The sequence below is a fragment of the Equus przewalskii genome, chromosome 16 (assembly GCF_037783145.1).
Source record: "Equus przewalskii isolate Varuska chromosome 16, EquPr2, whole genome shotgun sequence".
NCBI lineage: Eukaryota > Metazoa > Chordata > Mammalia > Perissodactyla > Equidae > Equus > Equus przewalskii.
The window spans coordinates 63,979,863-64,004,453 of NC_091846.1; the positions used below are offsets into that span (position 1 = coordinate 63,979,863).

The 24,591-nt window shown below is 36.9% G+C and overlaps 1 protein-coding gene and 1 pseudogene across 2 annotated transcripts in view; both read left to right on the forward strand.

Annotated features, from left to right (window-relative positions):
* The window catches only part of GPC6 (glypican 6), a 1,030,865-nt gene that overhangs the window by 551,425 nt on the left and 454,849 nt on the right, over positions 1–24,591 (forward strand). The window lies entirely within an intron of this gene.
* Positions 11,228–11,304, forward strand: LOC139076573 (small nucleolar RNA U3; annotated as a pseudogene).

Genomic DNA, 24,591 nt, shown 5'->3' on the forward strand with positions numbered 1-24,591 from the left:
CAAATACTTAGGCATGGTGAAGAAAAATGCCTAACTTATCATAGCCAAAATAAATATTTGAATACTTCATTGTATGTGATGATGTACTAGGTAAGTGTAAGGCGATAACTGCCTCTCTATTTCTTCCCCAATCTATGAAAGCTCTGCTCTGATCCCCTCTCCTCTGGCCAGTGCTCCCAGGTGAGCTCAATGCTGCTTTTACTGCTATTGCTCTAAATCACTGTTCTGCACAATTAACACTGCACCTGATGCTGCCTGTGAGTATGTGACACATCATTTAAATCTGCCTTAAATCAGTGTAAAATGCTGATAGTGTACAATGTTGCCTGGTACCCTCCTTGCTGCATTTCTATGTAGGTCTTACCACCTGCACCTTAACTATATTGAATGTCTTATGGAAGGAGATCCAGCCTTCCACTTATTCTTTTTGACTCTGGAGGACCTAACAGGTCAATAATAATATCTAATATTTATTAAGCACTTCTTCTGAGCCAGGCATTTGTTACCTCATTTTATATTCACAATGACATTATAAGATAGTTACTATTATTATATTATCATTATTGTTTTACACAAGGAGGCTAAGCCAGTTGCCTGAGGTTTCAAAGCCAGCAAGGAGTAGAGCTCAAATGTGACATTTATAGTGTGGCCCAAACATAGAACTCTATTTTTCCACACTGTGGGTACCCAGGGGCTCAATCCTGTGTTGAGTGAGTGGGAACTGATGCACAGAGATGATTTCTGCAGTGTAAGAACTTGTGACTTGTTACCCTAATTCTGTGTAAAGATGACAAAAAAATATACATTTCAAAATATGCCTATAAATAAGTTTGGTTTTTACCTTAAATATACTGGAAAAAAGGGCTTAGGGCATTACACGAATGGACACTGCATCACAATTGAATTGTGGTGAGTGACACCGGGCAAAACTAAAGTCACTCAGGGAGACATTTTAGAAGATATGCTTTGTAAAAGTTCCTTTGAGGCCCTTAGACAAGACAGTAAATGCACTGTCCCCAAATCCTCCTCCTCCCCAGTTGGAAGATAAAATGGCTATTATAATCATGGGTCACTTCAAGTTCAATGGAACTTACTGTCTGGGAAAAAAATGGCCAAATAAAAAGCGAGTTTTCTGTCTATTGCAATGATAAATGTCTGACCTACTTCAAGATCCTTTTGCTGAGGTTCATATCATTTCCATGCCGTCGGGTCCGATGTGCCAATAATGACGGAGAGCATGAAACGCCAAAGGATTCCATGGATTATCATTTCTGCTCTGCAGATAGACAGCACTTCATTTAAGCGGCTTTCCAGATATCTCCATTGTGGATCTGATGGAAGGATTTAGCTTAAAGCCAGCGGTTGTAACCTTTCGGCTGTGAGATGGAGCTTTTGACCAGAAGGTGTAACACAGAAACTGCCACCCTGTGGCATCCTGATTATGCGGCCAGCTTTGCAGGCCCACAACTGACTTTCACATTTTTGTCTTCTCTCATCTAGGAACATCATAATAAAGATATTTCTTCATCTGTTATGCATTACAATTTTCTTCTCTACTAATCCAACATGTTTTGATTGCCTGTGGGAGAAAAGAGTAATTTAAAGGCAGAATTCCATTAATTTTGGAAATCTGTGGCAAAGGAAGAACTGATAGATAATTTGAGAGAACTGGCCTGTGCAGTGCTCACTGCTACCCTCAAACCTTCAACTCATGGTGACTGGATTGGGATATTATTAATTAGGTCAGTTTAAATGGATGGGCTTCTCTGAGCTCACATGATTTGAATTGAACCAAAAATTATAGATCAGAACTGGATAAGAGCCATGCAGAAATAGAAGATATGAGTCAAAGCTGAAGGACACTCAACTGTGCATCAATAGGAGAATGGATAAACAATTGTGGTTTAGCCATGCAAAGGAATACAACTCAGCAGGAAAAAGGAACAAAATACTGAGAAGTGCATTGACGTGGATGAATCTCAAAGATATATGCTAAGCCAGAGAGTCCAGACACAAAGGACTGCCTACTATATTATTCTCCCTTTCCTTGAAATTCTGAAAAAAAAAAAGCAGAGCTTTTCTAGACTAGCAGAACACAGGGCAGTGCTTGCCAGGACTGGTGGTTGAGGCAGGAAATTGCTGAAATGTATACCTCAATAAAGTCGATGTTTTACAAAGTGAGGCTACTTCCAGAAATTTCACTTATGTGGAATGTTCCAGAATATCCCCAACGCTTAAAACAAGGTAGCTTATGTCATGGTAAAGTGTCTTTGAGCAACAGTGTTATGGGTTACATCTCTGTTGTAGACAGCTCTTTGTAGAAATCTTTGAGCGTTTCATTGTCTACTTGATAAATCCTGTTTATTCTTTTGGGGTCCCTCTCACACAGAGGTAGAATATGATGACCTATGAGCAGAGGAGTCTGCAGCCTGGGGTTAAAGATTTGGCCTTGCCATTCATTAGCTAGGAGATGTTGGGCAAGTTGCTTAACATCTTTAATCCTCAATCTCCTTATCTCTAAAGTGGGGTTAATAATAAAACCCTTCATTATTCATTGAGAAGATTAAATAAGATAGTGATCATAAACCACTCAGCACTGTGTCTGGTCTGTAATGAGCTCTGAGTAAAGGCTAGCTATTCCATCTGTGTAGACTATTCTCTGAGACCTTCTCCATCATGCCTCCAGTAGAGTGAATCAACACTTCATCTATTACACCATTGACAGGTTACATCATTGTTGGGCGGTAACCTTTTTACCTCTCCTACTCCACTATGAGCTGTTCGAGATGATTACAATTGTGTCTTATCCATTCCTGTATTCCCAGCACCCAAATCACAACTTTTACATGGTACATTCTCAGTGTAGGAACTACAACCTTGAAGCTTAAATAATCAACTGTCCTTTCAGTCCTACGCTTTTTTTCAGAATGAGCTGCAATGGGATTCAAGCCTTGTGGCTAGACAAGCTCTAAAGCCTTTATGGATCTGAAGAATTATATAAGGGAAACAGGAGTTACTCAGAGATGAAACAGCATATTGTTATGCCTCTCCCCCTCGTATTAGAAACACAGAAATCAAAGTGAAGTCCCTGGTATTACTCTGGAAAATGCTTGGGCAAAGCTTCCATGCATTCTCTGAAGAGCAGGATTAAATGAAGAATACATCTAAATTTCAAGGAGACTTCAGAAATGGTTAAAGTTTGGGACATAATATTTTTGGATTAGACCCCAATGCTTCTTCCTCATAGTTCCCATTTATCGTAGTCACAAACATTAACTTGATTTACCAGCTTTTGTTCTCTCCTGAACCTCATGCGTCGTTTGCTTTTCAGTAGTGTTAGTTGGGTTCTCTGCACACTTGTACATTTACTTTTAGACCCTAAGTCTCCAAATAGCCTATCGTAAATTTTAAGCTTTCTGCCTGCATAGCTACGTCTTCCTATGCTCTTTCTTAAGTAAATAATACTTAGGTTAATAAATATTATAAATAATAAATAAAATTATAAAAATAATGAGTAAGTTAAGAATTTGACATAGAGCATCACTTGACTAAAATGTGCATTTTCATAGAGAAATTCATGGTGGCATGTTACTTTTCCCATCAGCGACATCTTAACTTTGATTGGATATTTGTGGGGCTGAGGAAGGAGTTAACTTGGGTTCCAGGATGTATGTAAAGGTCTCTCTTTCTCTCTCCTCTCACTAAACTGAAAAATAAATCCTCAGACAAACATCTGATACTACCTAGAGGTATTTATCTCACCAACATGCTGCTGAAGGAGATTTTATATACTCTTAATGTTGTTTGAGAGGCAAGCAGACACACCAAACCAAACAGAAACCAAGATAAAGCAAAAGTATTGATGTAGGATTTTAACCTGACTGGACCCTCTTCTGAATCTATCTGTGTAATATCTGTCTTGGCCAACAACAGAAAGACTGAATGCAAATATTTCTCCCTGTTATCTCTTTCACAGCCCATAAATACTGCTGGTTACAGGTAGGAGGAGGGGAAGCTGGGAAATGCTTTTATTTCTTATATAGTGACCAAGTGAGTAAGGTAATCTTCATGGGACTTAAAACTTAATTTTTACTCAGGGCACAAAACCTGAGAAAATTCAACTCCTTTTAATACAACTATGCAACTGAGTGATGCAGGAAAATACACTGAAATTGATTAGCCCTTGAATTTCACATACCGTCAGCTTCGTGTCCCTTTCTTTTTACAGCCCTGGGTGGGAGAGGATTTCACACATTACTACACTCTGCAAGCTGATTGGCTTATTCTCTAATTTAACTCCAAAAGGGAGACAGGGTCAAATCAGTGTAGAGGATAGATGACCTTTGAGAAAATGATTTCCCTCAAGCTGAGACAGTGCACAGCAATGTGGCATGTGTTTACAGCGTGACTAACCTGTCCAGTTTTTTCAGCAGTGGTGGACTCCTGTCTGACAGGGTCCATCTGCCACCCTGTGAAGCTGTCACTGCTGGGAAGGAGAGTTATGAAAAACAAAATTCTCAGCTAACATAACAATATAAGGAGCCAATCATATGAAATAGAACAAAAATCCAATGATTTCTTTCCTTTGTGCATTGTCAACTATTATTTCAGAAATACAAATATTTCCTAAAGAGTTTGCATAACTGGATGAGGAAAGGCAATGGATTCTTACCTAGAGCCTTCAGAAGGAACACAGCCCTGCCAGCACCTTGATCTTAGCCCAATGAGACCCATTTCATATTTCTGATCTCAAGAACTGTAAGATAATGAATTTATAGTGTTTTAAGCCAAAAAAAAAAAAAAAAGAGCTTACTTAAAATTGCATTGCAGTCACCTGAAGATACATTCATGGGAAACCCCAGCATCTAAATATTTCATGTAAAGGGTAATTTGAAAGGGTGGATCAGTAATTTCCCTAGCATGTGTCTTAACTAATATATTTTCTATATACCTGGTGTTGGGCTCTTTCTAATCACGTTTTGTCTAATGAGTGATATGGTCTACAATTCTTCAGTACAATAGAAGAGTAAGAGATAAATAAATGAACAAATTTTGCTTGGTGTCCTCTACAGCTAGTTTTAAAAGAATGTTTTTAAAAGAGAACAATGATAGTAAGAGAGCATAGTACCCTGAGGCAGGAGATAGAAGTTTTCCCCTCAGCTCAGCCTTACCTGTGTGACCTTGGGCAAGTCATTTACACGATGTTTCTCAGGAGGAAAAAACTAGTGTTTGGAAGAGCCAGGATTTGAATCCATACCTACCTCCAGAGTAAAGCATCCTGACCTTCTAAGGTTATAAGCCACCACTATCTTCATTTTCTCTTCTTCCTTCTTCCTCACAAAGCCTCAGTTGTCCTGACTATAACCCAAGGATAAGAATACTTTCTTTTTAGGTTACTGTAAAGATTAAATGAGATCTTATGTGCCAAGAAATTAGTGAATAGTTTAGTCATAGACGTGTCTCAATGAATGAAGGCTGGCATCATCTCCTGGCTGTGGTTATTTTCACTAGAACACCTGCCCCTGCTAGAAATGCTAAGTGCAGTATTACTACTATTTTTCCACCAGCAGTTACCTTGTGCGTTACTGACATTAATATATTTCCTATGTAAATATGCTGGAGAAGACAAATTTGGCTAGCTTTTATTACAGAATAGTATGATTGTTATTCTACTTATATATTTCTGCATAACAAGCTGCTCCAAAACTTACTGTTATAGACGGAACTGTGTCCCCTCAAACTTCATATGTTGAAGCCCTAACCCCTGGTACCTTCAAATGTGACTATTTGGAGATGTGACCTTTAAAGATGTAATTAAGTTAAAATGGGTGGGTCCCAATCCAATATAACTGATGTCATTATAAGAAGAGGAGATTAGAACTCTCTCTCTCTCTCTCTCTCTCTCTCTCTCTCTCTCTCACACACACACACACACACACACACACACACACACACAGAGCAAGAGAGGAAGACCATATGAACACACAGGGAGAAGGTGGCTATCTAAATGCCAAGGAGAGAGGCCTCAGAATGAAACTAACCCTGCTGACAACTGACCTTAAACTTCTAGCTTCCAGAACTGTGAGGAAATAAATCTCTGTTGTTTAGCCACCTAGTCTGTGGTACCTTGTTTTGTTAGCCCATGACAAAATCAGTTATAATTATTAGCAAACTAATGCACTTACTAACTTGAAACAGCTGTATCTATTTTGCTCATGAATCTGCAATTTGGGCAGGGCCCGCTGGGTTCTGCTTCACTCAATGCCATACACTTCGGGGGAGGGAATTTTGCTAGAATCATCTGAGGCTCAGTCACTCACACATCTGGTGGTTGGTTGATACTGGCAGCCGGCTGGAACTCTGATCGGATCTGTTGACATAAGACCTACGTGTGGCCTGGGTTTCCTTACAACATGGTGCCTGGTTCTAGCGTGAGAATTCCAAGAGACAGAGCCAGGTAGAGGCTCTATCACATTTTCTGACATAGCCTTGCAAGGTATATAGTAACACTTCTGCCACATTTGATTCATCAGAACCAAGTCATAGGAGCCAGCCCAACACAAGGGGACAGGAATTAGCTTTCACTTTTTTATGGGAGTCATGTCAAAGATTTTTCAATTACATTTTAAAATTCCCAGAGTTATGAAATCAACACTCTTTCTCTCTCTCTCCCTCCCTCTCTCTCTATATATAGCCTAACTATAGATATATTAACTTCATGTTAATTAAGTAAAAAATATAAATAATTAAAGTTTGACTATCATGGGTACTTTTTACAGAGTCTATATAATGATTTTTATTGAATTATTTTGATATTTCTTCATTTTTATTTCTACTATTTGTTTCTAAGAAAAGCAAGACAATGAAAATTCATCATCACTGCTCTAAGGTTTGATTCTGTGCGACGTCACTATCATTTTGGCTACTCTACACAATGTCTCTAAAATGGAGAGGAGGCAGAATAGAGTGGGAGGCTCAAGGTATAACAGATGACACACAGTGTGGCATCACACAGACTCTAAATCTGCATTCTTTCCAAATTCTGTTTTTGTCACTTTTTAGTTGTCTGACCTGCGGCAAGTTACTTAAATAATCAGAGCTCCCAATTTTTCAACTATAGAGTGGGGTTATTCACACAACCTCAAGGGAATGTCATAAGGATTAAATAAGATATCATTTGTAAGGCTCCTAGCTTTGAGCCCAGCATATTAATCTTTCTCACCTTAGCTCTTTAAGGTAATAAACACAGATCAAAATATCACAGTTCTAGTTTATTAAACTATAATGACTTCATAGAGGACAATAATCAGTTGTCCTTAAAATAACCCACTTGATCTGTGCTAATCGTCTTTTCCCTTAGTCTTTGTGTAACGCCAGACTAAACATCACACCAGAATTTCACAATAACACTTCACTATGAAGTAAATTTTCACGTCAGACACATTTTGCCCCTTTTCCAAAGGTTCTCATATATCAGAACAGGTTGGAAGTCAGGTGTTATAACACATCTTCCCTGAGTTCTACTTTTTCATCCAAGTATAATTTACAAGTTTATATGTTTCTTTTTTATGGAAACCACTGATTTTACTTATACTCATTATTATTACAAGTGGGTGTTACTGGTACAAAGAACTGAGATATTCCATCTTTTTGAGTGAGGAAAAGCAGGAAAACAAAAATATGGCAATGGAAATTCAAATATTAGATTTTTTTTTTTACTTGTATACTTGAAATTTTATTCTAAGTGTATTAATGAAGATGATTTTTGCATTTCATTTTCACTGCATTTATTTTTTGATTAATGTAGCTCCTGTTTTTCAGATAAGAAGCAAGAAAAGAGATAAATAAAACAGATTTTCAGACTGATTGCTAATTTATATGAATTCATGTATTCAAATTTATGATCTTTGAATCAAATACAAGTGCTCAATGCTGTTTTTAAAATCGCTGACATTATTTACATAAAAGCCTTTTTTAAAATATCAAAAGAGATTATTTGTCATTGAGGAAATTTCAATAGTACCCTGATGTTTCCTGAAGATGTTTTGGAGGTAGGTGAGATGAAAATACCATTCGGAAGTTAAAACTTGCCAGTGAAAAACACTTACAAGTAGAAATACCCACATAGATTTTTCTTAGCTTTTGAGTATGTTTCAAACTCTCATACAATAGTCAAAAAGTCTTTTTTTATTGTTAAAAATAACAGCTTTAAAGAACAACTTACTGTTTACCATTTATTCTTGTAAAGCAATGTATTAGTTTCCTATTGCTGCAGTAACAAATTACCAGAAACATTGTAGCTTAAAGCAATGAAGATCTCTTCTCTTACAGTTCTGGAGGTTAGAAGTTCAAAATGATCCTTACTGGGTTAAAATCAAGGTGTGTGCAGTGCAGCATTCCTTCTGGAGGTTCTAGGGGATAATCCGTTTCCTTCCTTTATCCAGCTTCTAGAGGACACAAGCATTTCTTGGCTGGTGCCCCTTTCCCCATCTTCCAAGCCAGCAGCATCACATCTTCAAATCTCTGACTCTGACCTTCTGCCTCATGTTTCCATCATTTAAGGATCCTTGTGATGATTTTGGGCCCACTCAGATAATCTGGGATAATCTCCCCATCTCAAGATCCTTAATTTATTTACATCTGCAAAATCCCTTTTGCTGTATAAAATAATGTATTAATACACTCAGGGATTAGGATGTAGACATCCAGAAATATGGGGGTCCTTTTTTCTGCCTACCACAAGCAACCACTTAGAGATGATTTATTTGTTCCCAAAATCTCTTTTTAGTTTTTTTAAAAAGATAATAATTTAAACAATTAAATAAAAATTAAATAATTTTTGTATTTTTTAAGTACAGAAAAACTATGCAACCAAATTCTGGAATGTCATTTTTTTCAAAATCTGAAAACAGAGCTATTTGCTAAAAATCATCACTGCTTCTGATAACCTTAAAGGCTGGCATGCATTCAACAAAAGTTGCAAAATTGTACCTTCATGTGGGACACTAACACAGCAAAATTTAGAGGAAAATTCAACCACTTACTAAATATTTACATTGTTCTTTATCATTTTTTAGAGGCGAGAGAAACATTTTGTGTTTTGTGTTTTTTTTAATCAGTGAGGAAGGTCACCCACTTATGTAAAATAATCAATGAACTGTTTGCTGCTATTTGCCACAGGATTTTCTATCAGAAAGCTTAATATCGTCAACTTCTTTCCTATTCCAATTTCCAAAGTCTTGGCAGTTAAAGCTAACTATAACATTATAATTCTGTGTAGCAATGCCATAAGTTTTGGCGGGGAGGGGAAGTGACTAGCAGCCAATTTCTGTGATATACAGAAAAACAATTTTTCTCATACTGGGGAAGTGGCCTCTCTTGACTTTGATATTCTGCTCCTGTTCCATATATAGAGAATAGTGGTTCTCAAATGGGGCAATTTTGCCCTCCAGGGGACATTTGGCAATGTCCAAAGACATTTTTGGATGTCACAACTGGAAGGGTGCTATTGGTGTCATGTGAGTAGAGCTTAAGAATGCTACCAAGCAGGGCTGGCCCCGTGGCCAAGTGGTTAAGTTCGTGCGCTCCGCTGCAGGCGGCCCAGTGTTTCATCAGTTCGAATCCTGGGTGCGGACATGGCACTGCTCATCAGGCCACAGTGAGGCAGCGTCCCACACGCCGCAACTAGAAGGACTCACAACTAAGAATATACAACTATGTACCGGGGCTTTGGGGAGAAAAAGGAAAAAAATTAAAAAGAAGAAAAAAGAATGCTATTAAGCAGGGCTGGCCCCGTGGCCAAGTGGTTAAGTTCGTGCGCTCCGCTGCAGGCGGCCCAGTGTTTCATCAGTTCGAATCCTGGGTGCGGACATGGCACTGCTCATCAGGCCACAGTGAGGCAGCGTCCCAGACGCCGCAACTAGAAGGACTCACAACTAAGAATATACAACTATGTACCGGGGCTTTGGGAGAAAAAGGAAAAAAATTAAAAAGAAGAAAAAAGAATGCTGCTAAGCATTTTAGTGTACAGGACAGCTCCCCATTACAAAGAATGATCAGGCCCAACCTGTCAAGCCTGCCAAGATTGAGAGACTCTGATACAGAGTGACCTGGAACTTAAGATGGAAGAATCTTTGTCAGCATTTCATTAATATAATGAATACAGCAGATGTATTCAAAAGGAGAGTCTTCATGCACAAACAGAGTTCCTAAACCTTCTCAGATTTCTCCTCTTCCCCAAACCAGTTCCTGCCCCAGCCACCCCTAACTTGGGTAAGGCGCCGCCATCCACAAAGCACTCATACAGAAGAACTCAGTGGCATCCTTGATTCCTCTAGTTCTCTTGTTATTCACACTCCATCCAGTCGTAATTCTCGGTTGTTCTGCCTTCAGAATCTATCCTCACTGTGACTGCATCACCCCGTCTCCACTGCTCCCCCATCTTAAGCCACCATCATATCTTGCTTTGACTCTGCACAGACTCCTAACTCGTTTCCCTGTGTCCCTTCTTGCTCTTGGCAATGCATTATTCAGCAGCCAGATTTTAAAGTTTGCATCAAGTCATGTCATTCCATCCCAGGGCTTCTCATAGCAAATAGAAGGAAATCTACACTTCTTTCCAGGGCATACCAGTCCCTACCTGAGTAGAGCCCCCACTAATTCTCCAACCTTACCAGCAGTGATTCTGTCTCTTCAATCAGACGCCTCCTGCAGGTCCGTTGGACACACAAATCTTGTTCCTGACACAGGCTTTTGCACTTGCTATTCTTCCCACCTGGAATGATCTCCCACCTTTTCCTCTAGGTGCCCCTACGCCTGGCACTTCCGGATCATCTCAGCTTAGACACACTTTCTGACATGACCTCATCTTAGTCACATCCCATCACGTTCTACAGTTTTATTTTCCCCTTAGGACTTGTCATTATCTGAAATCATTGTACTTAATTTTGTGCTTATTTTAGTGTGTTACTTCACTCCCCTCACCCCACATGTACACAAGGCCAGGAGGGCAGAGATGGAAGTGTGTGTTACCACTGTATTTCTAGCAAATAATTACAGACTAGTCTATAGTTAGTTCTCAAAAGAGTGAGTGAGAATAAATGGGTTAATTGATGCATTGATTTAATTAATAGTTTTGTTTTTTTTCCATGCTAAGTATTCCAGAGCACGTCAGTGTAGACTTTTCAAGTTTAATGAGGCCCCCTTAAGTATCCAGATACACTTTGCAAAGACTGTACTTTCAGGGATCATTTCTATAGTTCATTACTAGGGGAGTTTCTCTGAATGTGCAGAGCACCAGATATAATTTGCATGCCGGATCTCAATTTCTATTTTGTGTCCCAAGTTTACTCTGAAAAACTACCCTGTTCTGTCATCTCCCTTTCTGCTTTTCTCTTGTCCACATCCAACTCCACTGTTTATCCCCAAAGTAAAGCTCCTTTCAGATGAATCTCAGCAGAATTTTTCACGTAGCCATTGAGATTAAATTTGATCATGATCACCCCCCATCATCTTCTTAATAACTTTTTGTAAGAGAACTTTATCTTGTCTCAGCTATAAATGCAATGCTTCGAATTATCAATTCAGTTAATCCAGAGATGTGTTAAATTACAATCAGTAGTCTCCACAACTCCCCTCTTTTAATCACAATGTATCCCGTGCACTAAGGAAAGGATGTGTGTCTATCTTGCTCGATACTGTGTTTTTGTTCTGAGAGCAGTGCCTGGCACACACAGTCTATAGTAAATATGTGTAGTGTGAATGAGATAATACAGAGAGAGCAGTTAGCGTAGTATATGACACCTGGCAGGTGCCCAATAAATGATTCATACGGCATAGGAGAGATATTCAAGCTAATCATCTGCCTCCTGCTAGTAATGAGGCCATTTGGGGAGCCCACCAAAGACATAGTCACAGACAAAGAGACAAGCTGCAGGGAACACAGGGCCAGTGCCTTCCCTAGAGAGGAGTCAGTGGAAGAACTAAATGGGTCTGGTGAGGAAGGCTGGTGTCAAAATTAATAACATTTTTCTAACTAGGCTCAGGCACTTAATTAAAATGAATTTAATAGCAAAGCTAGTTGCAGTATTGAAGTGCCAGAGGCAAGAGCTGACCAACAACAGAGCCCATCCAGTGAAAAGTACCAGCACAGAAGTGCGGCTTGCAGGGACCACAGAAATCAACGAAACAGCTTGCCTCGGCAGGAATTAAGATGAATTACAGTAGGAAGAGATACGATCTCTGTAAGTTTTTCCTTAAAAAGTACCTATTGGCACTCTTTTTGTGCATTTCTTAAAACAGAGGAATGAAGGATTAATTATACCGGTAGTTTTCAGGAGAGACGTGTTTTTGCAGAAAAATGGCTACAAACTTGATATCAGAACCCAGAAAAAAAGCCTACCTTTTGCCTTAAGCAACTCTAACTCAAGCGATACTAGTTGGCTTATATTAGATAATAAAGCTAAAGAAAATGGCATCTGAAGCTAGCTTCCTTGTGACAGGCACCCTGATCACTGAGCATGACATGATTTCTCCAGGTGAAGGACTAGCTCATTGAGGACACTCAATAAATGCTTTTTGTTTGCAAAAATCAGAAGTTCAGAATGAGTTAATATTACTTCTCTTAATTCCTTTCCTATCTAAAAATTTATTTTTTAATATTCTCACATTGCTATTAGAATCAGATAGTTGCTCAAAGGTAGTTGCAAAATATTTCTGTCATTTTGGTCCAACCAATGTATTTACCATTCCTATCTTAAAAGAAATGGAATCTTTTCTTCTAGAATTATCTAGGAAGAATTTTTTTTTTTCTTTTCTTTTCTTTTATTTTTAGGAGATTCATTTAGTCAAATTCAGCAAACTCTTTGCTCTTGTACTAAATGCCAAAACAAAAGACTCTTACTTAATATTGCCGCATCTTTTTATGGGTTTGTCTTCTCTGGATGTGTTGCCCAGGTGGATAAGCCCCCGGCATTCAGATCACATATGTCTGAACTCTAAAGATACTTTCCTCTCCATTGGAGCACATTTCCAACAGAGTCTAAATTGTTGGTAGATTCAGACATTGCCATAAATTTTTACTTCTGGTGAAGGTGACATCATCACATCTTCAACATGACAAAATGTAGGAATGTGTGTATCTTCCTGAAGGAAATATGACTAACACTGCATGAATGTGCTTCCACAGGCATTGGAAATATATTACATAAACTAAGTAAAACAGCTATGTTAAATATATTATTAGCATTTAAATTTAAGTAAAACTACTGATCAATACATTTAATAACAAACATGAGAAAGAATTTATTATATTAGTACATACAGATAATGCCTATTTTATGCCTAATCATTATAATATGATCTGGTAAACTCTATAAGTAAGCTTTCAGAAGCTGAAATGGAAAGAAAGAGACACATATCCTAGAATATAAGTTGCGATCCACAGGTATTTTTGGGACATCCACGATTATTTATAAATCCACTGCAAGAATATTTAATTCCCTCTTTTCAAAATTTTAGACGTTTTAGAATAAATTTTTATAGCAAAATCTGATACGCATACACACAATGAGGAATGATCTTGCATAATTTTCAAATGTGTTCAGCTTTCACATTAGTATTTCAAGGGAGCTGTGAAGTTTACACAAGATATTATATTATTTTTTAACTTTATATATTAGTGTTTTATAGATTCATAAATCCCTGAAATCTGTGTCAGGGAATCCACCTCTTTAGTTTCTAGTCCCAATAAATGCTTCCTTAATTCAATTTGTTCTTAATGGTCATTAGCGATAAGTAGCACAAAGATAAAGATATATTTTCTGTAATCACTGGGAGTTCTCATTTTATTTCTTAGAGGAATTGTAAATTTAAGGTTTGTGATAGTGGAAGGAGAGAATACCTTTTATTTTTTCTTCTGTGATAGAATCCTGGTAGATGGTTACATTGGCAGGGACAGAATAGTGGGGGTGATGATACTCATAAATGAGTCTGGGTGATTTGAGGACCTTTGGTGGCATTAATAAATAGAAGAGGCAGAAAGGAGCTGGTGTCAGTGGGAACATTGTAAATTTGGTTTGAGAAGCAGTAAGTTTACAAGTTACCCAGGAAGCAGATGGAAATCTGAGAGTTTATCTTTGGGAGTGTGTTGATGCTGAAAAGAATGATTTGATATTCATCTAAAAAAAAGTGGTGATTGTGAGAGCTTTGCAGAGAGAACGAGAGGAGAGATAGAAGAGAAGAGGGGCATTGATGCTGTTTTGGGAGAAAATATAATTAGAAGAGGAAGAGTTAGGAAAAGTAAGAAGAGTGGTCAAAGGCGAGAGAGAAAACAGGAAAGCAGGTCCAGAGCAGACAATAAATAAGAGTTCTTAAAAGTTGGAACCAGAAGAATAGTCAAAAAGAGCAAGAAAGATCAAAAATATGTGTATCTTTCAGGCATAGGAGGAAAGAATTTCAAGAAGGAAGAGGAGGTCACCAGTATCAAAATCCAAAGCGATCTAACCACAGATTATCAATTTGTATATTCCGGGTGTAGCAAACCCACCATCATTCAATGTTATTTTGCTGCTTTGTGCTTATCCACCACTATCTTGAGAGTCCTGGAAGAATCCTTGAATTTAATCCCAGTGGTGATGGAAGTTACTTTTCCATACCTGGAAGGTCCAAATGGGATGTGAGTGGAGCTGGTATGTAATGTGTTGGTGAGCAAGACCTGCTCTGATAGTCTCTGTTTCTCTGGATTTTCGTTTCTCTGAGTTATTAAGTTATTGCCAGGATCCTAGAAAGCAATTTAAACATAATTATTTCCTTTGAATGATGGATTATCACAGTCAATAATGGACAAAGAATTTTATGGCATAAAGATTAGCAGAATTTTAGGAATTGTGTCTTTCTCTTGCTTATTAGCACATACCATAGGCATGTTGGTAACAAAGCATGTAAATTGCATTGGAGGCTAATGGCCCAAATTTAGATGGTGTTAACCAAGGGCAAAAACACTAAGGTAGGCTTAAAAATCGTAAACTGAAAAGCTCTCTTCTGTCAAACTTGACTCAGTATTTGGCTAAATTGGTATACAAACCAGTTCTCTCTGGCCACTTACATAAACAGGCTCACTGGGAGGGGCACTTCATTCTGGAATTTTTACTTCCAGTCGTATACCCTGGGATGTGCAAACCCATGTGAAATATCCCTTATATCTACATCACATCTCTTAATAGAAGACTTTCTTTCCAGTGATTTGAATTTCCCATACTTTCTTTTCCCTTCTACTTCCTTAAATAAAATCCAAATTCCCCAGAGAATTTCTAAGATTCCCAACTTACTGCAGTCTCATCGCCTGTCTCTCTGATCTCCTCTATCCAACCTGCACTTCTCTGTTTCCAAACCTGACAACTTTTGGTATGATAGCAACATAATGCATAATCACAGTAATGTTATAAGAGAAGCAGAGCGAGGAAACCAAGTCCCCAGAGATAAATGGCTGGATGTCTAGGAAACTTGCCGGATCAAAAGGTATGCAAGTTTCTACAGTGCCAAATTGCCCTGCAGAATGACTCTATCAGTTTACACTCTGCCAACCTGGTTAATGGGCTGTAGTGTAATTGTCTGTTTATCTATCTGTTATCCTCATTAGGCTATAAGCTCTTCAAGGACTTTTCAATCTCTCAGTGCCCAGCGTCTAGCATGTAGCCTGGTACAGAGTAGATACTCATTAACCTGCTTCCCTTTCCTACTTCTAAATTCTTTGAAGTCCCAAACAAGTAGGCCAGCTGATATCGGAGAATATGTGGATGAATGATAAGGCATAGTGGGTGGCAAAATGTGTCAGGATTTTCCCCCAAAACTCAACATATTCGTAAACTCTTATATAAGTTTAACATCTACATTTTAACCCAAACATGCATAATCCAGTCTTCATTATTAGGTAAGTTTAGATAACTCTATGGTAGGTTGGATTTGACTTGAGTTAGCATTGAACACTGAAGTTGCGTAAATGTAGAGGTGTATGTGTGTGGATATTTTAAATAAATATCTTCCAAAATTCAATTATATTGGTAAATGAAATTTCAGTAACTTCCTGCAGGGTGAAATTTTTGAAAGCATGTTACTATGGTGATTATTTTTAAATGTCTTGTAAGATTACAGCTTTCTTTCTGGGACAAAAAGAAATCTCTAAAAATCTTCAAGGAATCTACTTGCATGCATGTGAAATCTTTTGTAAAGTTATAAAATCAACATTATGACACTTTTCTTTGAATAACAAGAGCTTTTAAAGACAAAGAACCATGATTATTTACTTAAAACATGACTGGGACAATTATCATCTATATTTTGCATATATGGCAAGGATACTAAGATTTAATGACAAAGGAGCAACAATTAAGAATGCACCTTCTACATGTTCTGGAAGAGGAGATGGGCATATAAAGAGGTAAATTAAAATACACAAAGCCACCTGCTATGATAGAGATTAAAAACAAAATTTTGTGGGAAAAAGAGGAGGAAACGTCTCACCTTACAACCATTTCCATGTGTCAAAGTTCATTTGAGATATTTCCATTTCAAAACTTTTTCTAGTAATCCCAACTTGGAATGATGCTTTTAGCTACCTGAGTAACTTAGCTGCACCTCTTCTTACAAGACAAACATTTATTGAGCATCTGTCTTGTACCGAGTACATAGGCATGGACAAATGTTTCAGGTTGACAAAGGACTTTCATGTCTTTTGTTACAGATTTTATATTTACCAATTCAATTTAAGTTTAGTTCATGCTTTATAACTATTTATATATATTTTGTGTGTGTATAAAAAGTCATGAAAATATTTATTGTTTATAAATATCTGTTGAATAAATGACAAGTAGCGAATTTATGTATTTAATTATTCATAGAGCACCAAATTACATTATTTATAAAACAATAGATCTAAGCCACAGCCATGTGACATTCAAAAAAATATCTGGCGAAACCATAGTTGGGATAAAATTAGGAGAGGGATAGAAATGGTTAGAAGAGTGAAAATGGTTAAAGAAAAAAAACTTATTTTTCTTAACAGTATGACTTTGAACAAGAACATAGATCTAAACTGTGTTTCTTCACTACATTGTCTATTTTTCATTACTGGCCAGCTCTATGTAGTGAAGAAAATGACCTTTTTACTACCAATATTTCTAATGCAGATATGCCTAGCCAGCTAAGACCTACCTTAGATATTTAAGCTTCTTCACTGATAAAATGTAACAAATTGTCAATTCATGAGCAATATAATCCAAGTTAATATCTCTATTAGCACTTTTGTTATGTTGGCACTGGAATTATAGTGGTATTGTAATACTATAGGAATTTTTAAAAGAGTAACATAATAGCAAATGTGAATCACATCATAGTATTTTAGGGACATGAAATAGTACTTAATTGGACTAGTTGAGGAAAAGATAGAAAGGTAACAGTAGGTAAAATGGAAACAAAAAAGAAAGTGACCCACTTGTATGTATTAGAGAGATGAGATTTTTGCCAGTGATGCAGCCAGCAGATATATTCATAGTGCAGTTGGATTTTAGTCATGATAAAATATAGATAAGCCATTTGTTTATTTCTTTTTAATTTGTAAGAACATGTAGAAGCTTTCTGCACAGTTACTTTAATTGGAATACTACTGAAATAGCTCTCAGTGCATTCTCAGAGAATGAATAAAATATTATGGTTATGCCAAAGTTTTGGGATTTTAAATTGGCAAAAGTGTTCACAACTGTCATCATCAACATATTTAATCTAACAGTTTCTCTGGCTTTTAGAAGGTGGTTCTGTTTTGGACTTCAAAGTGTGTGCTTAGACTGATTGGAGGATCTACTGAAATGGCAGTGATCTTGTTGAAGAAAAGGCAAAAAGATCTAAGTTTGAATCCTAAGAAATTAGAAAGGGCTTGAAAAAGCAGTGGCAGTTTGCTTACAATTGCCTAAATTTGGTTATTGCTAGAGAGGACATGCGGAGTGGCTGTCCCTAGTGGGAGTTTTGGCTGTTTTGCACCCTGTTAAGTTTTTCAGCGTAAAAGCCATTTGGGAAGTTTCAGGTTTAAGGTACAAAACATTCACTCTGACCTTGAAAAATTTAGCTATGTTGAAGCATTATATAGATTGTGACCCTTTCTCTCTTGTTCTGAATGATGGCTAGCTGAACCGGGGTGAAGTAGACCACCCGTTAGAACTGAAACTGGTATCTCCTTCGTTGCATGATTTCTATATGTTTTCTGGCTTTTTTAGCATTGATTAACAGGCATGGGATGACTTTTGTAAATTAGCTTGATGTTAATGGATTGCCATTTTGAACTTCTTTGTCATTGATTTTTTTAATTCCTTTTCTTATTTTTATTTCCATATTATTTCAGTAATAAAATTTAATTAAATATTCAAAATTTGATCTTCAAACTTCTAGTCAATCCATTGTGTTAAGCTGAAAAACAGAAATTACATGATTAATTTTAAATTATATTTATTTTGAAGCATGTGGAATACATGTTTTTATCCGGATTTACTATGTTAAATTTTTTTGAACTGCTGAATCACATTTCAATTTAATTGCCTATGAAATTTTGTGCACATTGGCATGTTACTTGGTTCCCTTCTTGCTTTAATTCAAGAATAATAAGAATGCATGTTTCCAAAGTGGAAGAATCCAAATGTACGTAAATATGTGTCTTTAGTGCCTGGATTATCTGTTTAGAGTTCAGCTACCACAAATAACATGTTCTAAACTTATGCATTCATATTTTTAAACACGATGAACACAAAGAATACCATGTACAACCTTAAATTTGTTTGCCTTCAAATACACTCATTTAACTCACTAAATATAATTGTATTTTTATTTTTTAATGTGACAATAAGATGAAAAGAGGAGATCACCAAAGTAAATAATAAATGTAATTTAAATTGAATAAACACACTCAAGAGTGATCAACATAACAGTTGGTTAGTAGGTTTGGAATTTAAGTGTGTAGCTCAGAAAATATTAACACACGAATCAAATTGTTATGAATGAATTAATAAGTGACTAGAGAATTGAAGAAGGAAAGCTGATGAACACAGAGATTACACTCACTGGAATTATTCATGACTTTGAATTTGAGATGATTCTATCTTATGTGCTGCATGGTATCTGCATTTGAACACCTCCCTGATACTGATACTTCTTATCATGGAGATAGCTGCATTAACCTTAGGAGTAAAGAGATAATTGGGGGGAAATTATAGCAACTCTTCAGTGATTCTTCTACTGTACCTTCCACTGTCATGAAAGAGCCTCTGTGGGAAATTGGTGGCCTCATGATATGATGTCTGAACCTTTAGTTTCTAAAATGATACAATCTCATTAAATTCATGAAAGATGGGGCCATAAAGCCAGACGTAACTTTCAGGCTTAATAATCAGTTTATGTTCCTCATTGCTTAAAACTAAGAAAGTCCCGGTTGGTTTCAAAGATGGCAAGGCTTTCTATTTAAAACTAAGAATGTAGGGCTGGCCCAGTGGTGAGGTGGCTAAGTTCTCCTGCTCTGCTTTGGAGGCCCTGGATTCAAGGGCTTGGATCCCGGGGGCAGACCTGCACATTGCTCATCAAGCCATGCTGTGATGGCATCCCACATACAAGATAGGGGAAGACTGGCACAGATGTTAGCTCAGGGACGATATTGCCTCAAGCAAAAAGAGGAAGATTGGCAAGAGATGTTAGCTCAGGGCCAATCTTCCTCATCAAAACAAAACAAAACAAAAACTAAAAATGTAATTGGCCCATTAATGAACATGCTAGATCTAGCTACCAAGATGGTCACCAGGACGTTCTGCCTGTGAGCTGTGGCTCCTGGTCAACAGTGCCAAACAATGCACACAACCTGTGTAAAGCAACTGACACCAAAACAAAAGCAAGAGTGCCTTAAAACATCTTTCATAAGTCAATCCCACAAAGTTCTTTTTGTTTTTATGTTCCTTTGTTTCAGTTATTTTAGCATCTACTGAACAAGTGAGTCAGTACTAGAAAAGTCAACAAAGATGCTACATGATATTTGGGCAGTTCTTTCCAAGTTGAGGGAACTTTGCCTGATCAACTTCCAATCGTTTACAAAGTGGAAGATATGAATCAGTCAGCTTAATTTTATGCAGCCCATTTTATGTATCAGGAGGATATCATAGAAGTCCAGAAAAGATCTAGGATACAGCAGTCATTTATTTTTTTTTAAATTTAGTAGATTAATTTCTATGACCACTGAAAAAACTCTACTACATATGCATAGCATGAAGTTTGATCATCATGGTCCTTTCAGATATGCCTAGTGGCATGTCTCTTAGGTGTAAGAGAGTCCCTTTTGGTGCTGTCCCTGGGCAAAAGGTCACTTTGTGACAAGGAGATTAAAAACAATATTAACTCCTGCAATATAAGGAGAGGGATTAGATTTGGAAAACACTTTATAATTATCTGATTATGCAGCTAGAATGTGTAAGCTGATCATTAATTAGAGTACAGTGCTATCTGAAGACCAGAAATCTTCCTTCGGCCTTCTCTGAGGTGCAAGACATTCTTCTATCATGTGCTTTTGGTCATAAGATTCTTCTTGAAGTTGACAGGAACATAAAAACTACACAGCATTACATTTTTTATGAAAGAAATACTTATATTTTCAGAACACATATCCCCTAATTAGAGTAAATTACTCCTGATGGAATAAGCATTCTGCAATAGCAGGAAAGAAACAAAATTTAATTTCCCAGTGCCATAGGGAGGTCTTGACTATTCAAAAACTGTCTCTAAATCTTAGGAACTATGCTTTCAAGGGCTAAACTAATAGAACTGAGCAGGAAATGAGCCTGATTAGCATTTTGTAAGTAATTCTGAGCACAAAAGACATATTTACAATAATAGCCAAGACTTATCATCTACAATTGAACTCGACACTGGCAAAAAGAAAAAAGTAAATTGAATCCATTAAAATGACATCAAATAAATTATCATATTCATTTTCTTGTACACTGCTTATCACTTTTTAATTTTTAAAAATTTGGTTGGCTATCTCTAGATCCTAATAAGAGTAATGGGTTAGCATTGATTTGGATGACTTATGAAACATTTATATTCACATTATTCACTTGTTCTTAATTCATAACACAGCTTATTCAAGGCCTCTCAGTTTAATACAGCCTGCCAATCGCTGCTATCTATAATAAGGAGGCCTGGAGGTATATATTGTTTTTTCCCCAAACAATTTAAAAGTATAACCTCTGACGTTTTTCTAAGGAATTATTTTGCATCTTTCCACTTGGCACAGGGTAACTGAAGCAATTTTTTGTGGTTAGAAACACATTGATAGTGGTTGGTAAATGTAAATCTAATAACTATATTGTTCATCAGGTTTGGAAAGGAAAGAAGAGATTTTTATGGGGCTATGGTTATAATCAAGGGAACAAATAACTCTTTTAGGAGAATTTCAATATAAGCTTTTCTCCCCTATGTATAACGTGTACTAGATATCGCTAAAACTACTCTGTCTTGGGTATTTATGGTACTGTATAATGAAGATTAACTTTGTGGAAGAGAATAAAGGTTTCACTTTCTGTTGAGCACCTGTTCTCATCTTGAACTTTCAGAAGCAGTCAGTGAAAAGTCAAAGATGTTCTTTCCTCCTGGACCCATGGGGAAAGGTTTGCCAATTGATAACCACAGTCTGCTTTTCTGTTTGTCCTAGGTGATTGCCATGGCCACACTAAGTTGCTCCTCAAAAGGGTAGTCTGTGCCTCTTGCCTGTATGTAAGGGTGGCCGGCAAAGGCTTATTTCTACCAACAAACCACATATTCTGCTGTTTTGATGAAACCAATAATCCAGTGAAATTCATAGATATAACCATACCATTTGTAGAAACATTAAATTAAAAAGAAATCTTATGCAAGAAAAAAAAAAAAGATGGCTTTGGCAGAGAAGCTAAAGCATGTGGAAACTGAGATGATTAAAGTAAAACCAGTTATCACTTCAGTGACCAAAGTGCTTTCCCATATGCTGGCTGTCTGTCTTACAGAGCTAGGCATCTTATGATTCTACAGGCACTGTCCCAAATATTTGGCTGGGTGCCTGATGGTTTCTATGCCAACAGTAGATTATTGTATTGCACTGGAACTAATCTCTTCCTTTTCCAAACTACTAAGATGCTTTATTCATATTGCTCTTATGGTACTTACTCTGCAGGTTACATTACGGTTATTTATGTACATGTCTTATCTCCTCTTCCTTAATGCCCTGGAGTGGATTGCGACTCCTAGCCACCCTGTATACAGCAGAGCAGAACCCTGCTCAGTCTCCTTGTGCCATCCTTTCACCTTCTGTATCAGACAATGCTCCACTGCTCTTCATAGGGTTTTCATGGCCAATTATTTTGGAAGTGATTGGCCAGGTTCTTCTTCTTAGTCTGTCTTAGTCTAGAAACCCCGCTGAAACCTGTCCACTCTGGGTGACTCTGCTGGTATTTGAAATACCGATGGCTTTCAGCATCACAGTAACATACAGCCACCGCAGTATGACAACTGACGGACGGGTGGTGTGGTTCCTTGGTCAGAAAATAACTCGTGCTGTGGTGGTGAGAGTGCCGAATCTTAACCACTAGACCACCAGGGCTGGCTCTTATTTCCTCTATTGTAGACTATTAAGATAAGGAACTTGCTCATGGCTTTGTATACCTTCAATAAGTTGTTTACGGTATGTGATCAATAAATATCTGTTGATGGGTGGGTGACTGGGTGTGTGAGTCCAATTTTGAGTCAAGGACAAATGCATGTAGATTGTTATATTAAATGCTTTAAAATAGCCTTTTTGTTGTTACCTTAAAGACCGTCCCATAGTGGGACAGTTCTTAGGTGAAAACTTATGATGTGGGTCAGGATCATTTTCTACTTTTGCTCTGTAAGCTCATCCTTGTATATGACCTCTGTGCATGACATCCATTGGTAATTTATACCAGACTACTTCAATAGATCACACATTCAAAGTAGGTTTGTAGTTTACAGCTATAAATTTTACTTAGAAAAGGTTATGTATTTGTGGGACAAAAAAAGTTTTCTTCTTTTCCTCTGCTATGTAATTCACACGCTTTCTGGAATTTTCTTTTTCTCCAATACTAGTAAGAAAGACTTAGTTTCATAATCACTAAGTGTTATTTTCCAATAGTTTATTTGTATAATTAGAAAAAATTTGAAAAAATGCAGAAATCTAAAATTATTATTGGGGCATGTCTTCCTTGTTTAGGGAAATTTACCTCACTAGACTCTGTCACACTAGGGACATTTTTAACACATGCTAAAAAATGCAAAAGGGAGAAAAGGACTAAAATATGGCCATATCAGTAGAAATGCAAAAGAAAAAAAGCATTAAAATATAAAAGTAATATTAACAACCAAAAAAACCACATTTCCAAGTGGCTATTGATAATTATACCCCACTTTGAATTTACCTGTTCTGTTACTTTAATGTTCATAATGTACATTTCTATGTGTATTTTCTTATTTAAAATGTACTTGAAGCAGGAATCAGAGAAAAAGCAAACTATGCTGATGTCATTATGTTTAGTGTTTTATTTCATGAGTCAATTGCCAGCAAGAATTTTTCCAATTTCCAATTTTGTTTCAGATTAAGGTGAGGTTACTTTGTTTGGTTTTCATTCTCTATATCTCTATTAACATCTGAACCCCAGGAGAAATTACCTTTAAATTGGCAATTGTTTCTTGGCTGTGCAATATTCTGACTCTCCTTCTTCGTAGCCTTTGATCCCTCAGAAAAAAATTTGCTTAACTGAGTCTCACTCTGCAGATACTCAGCTCCAGTCATTAGCTGTTCAAGACAATGAACTGGAACAGTTGAAGGACTCCAGGAATTTTGTCTCCATACAATTCACTTAAAATTAGTTGCTCCTCAAGAAGTACAGCCTTCTCCGTCAGCCAGTATGTACATCTTCTCCATCAGCCATTTATATGTAGCTATCTCTAACTAACAAATGTATCAAGACAGATATGGTAAATCATCCTTATACTTTGAAAAAGCTTATCTATGAATCACACTGATATTTGGCCTAGAATAAACTTAGACATGAGAGGCCCCAACACAGGCACTCCAAAAATATTTATGGTGGTAATTTCCTGACTGATGGGTAGCAAGGAAAATGATAGCACTTTGAAAATCAGAGAGCTATACTCTTCCCTAATCTTTTATGAATTTTCTAAATATTGTTCCCTGAGTATCTACGGATTTAATCATCAAGAAAAGACTTAATATTTTGTTATTATGTACCTGAAATTAAACATTGGTTCACATGTGATATCTCCAATTCTGTAAATACTTATTTGTTTTAAAATTCATTTTATAATTTAGTTATACAAATAATTTGCAATAAAAAGGAAATGAAAAAATTAGACACAATCGAGATCTTTTGCATAACATAACACATTATTTTATATATAAAATGCACATTACATAATGACACATTATTGATATAGATATCAAGAGACAGACATATGGATGCAAAAGAGTTTCCATAACTCACTGTACTGTAATTTGCTTTC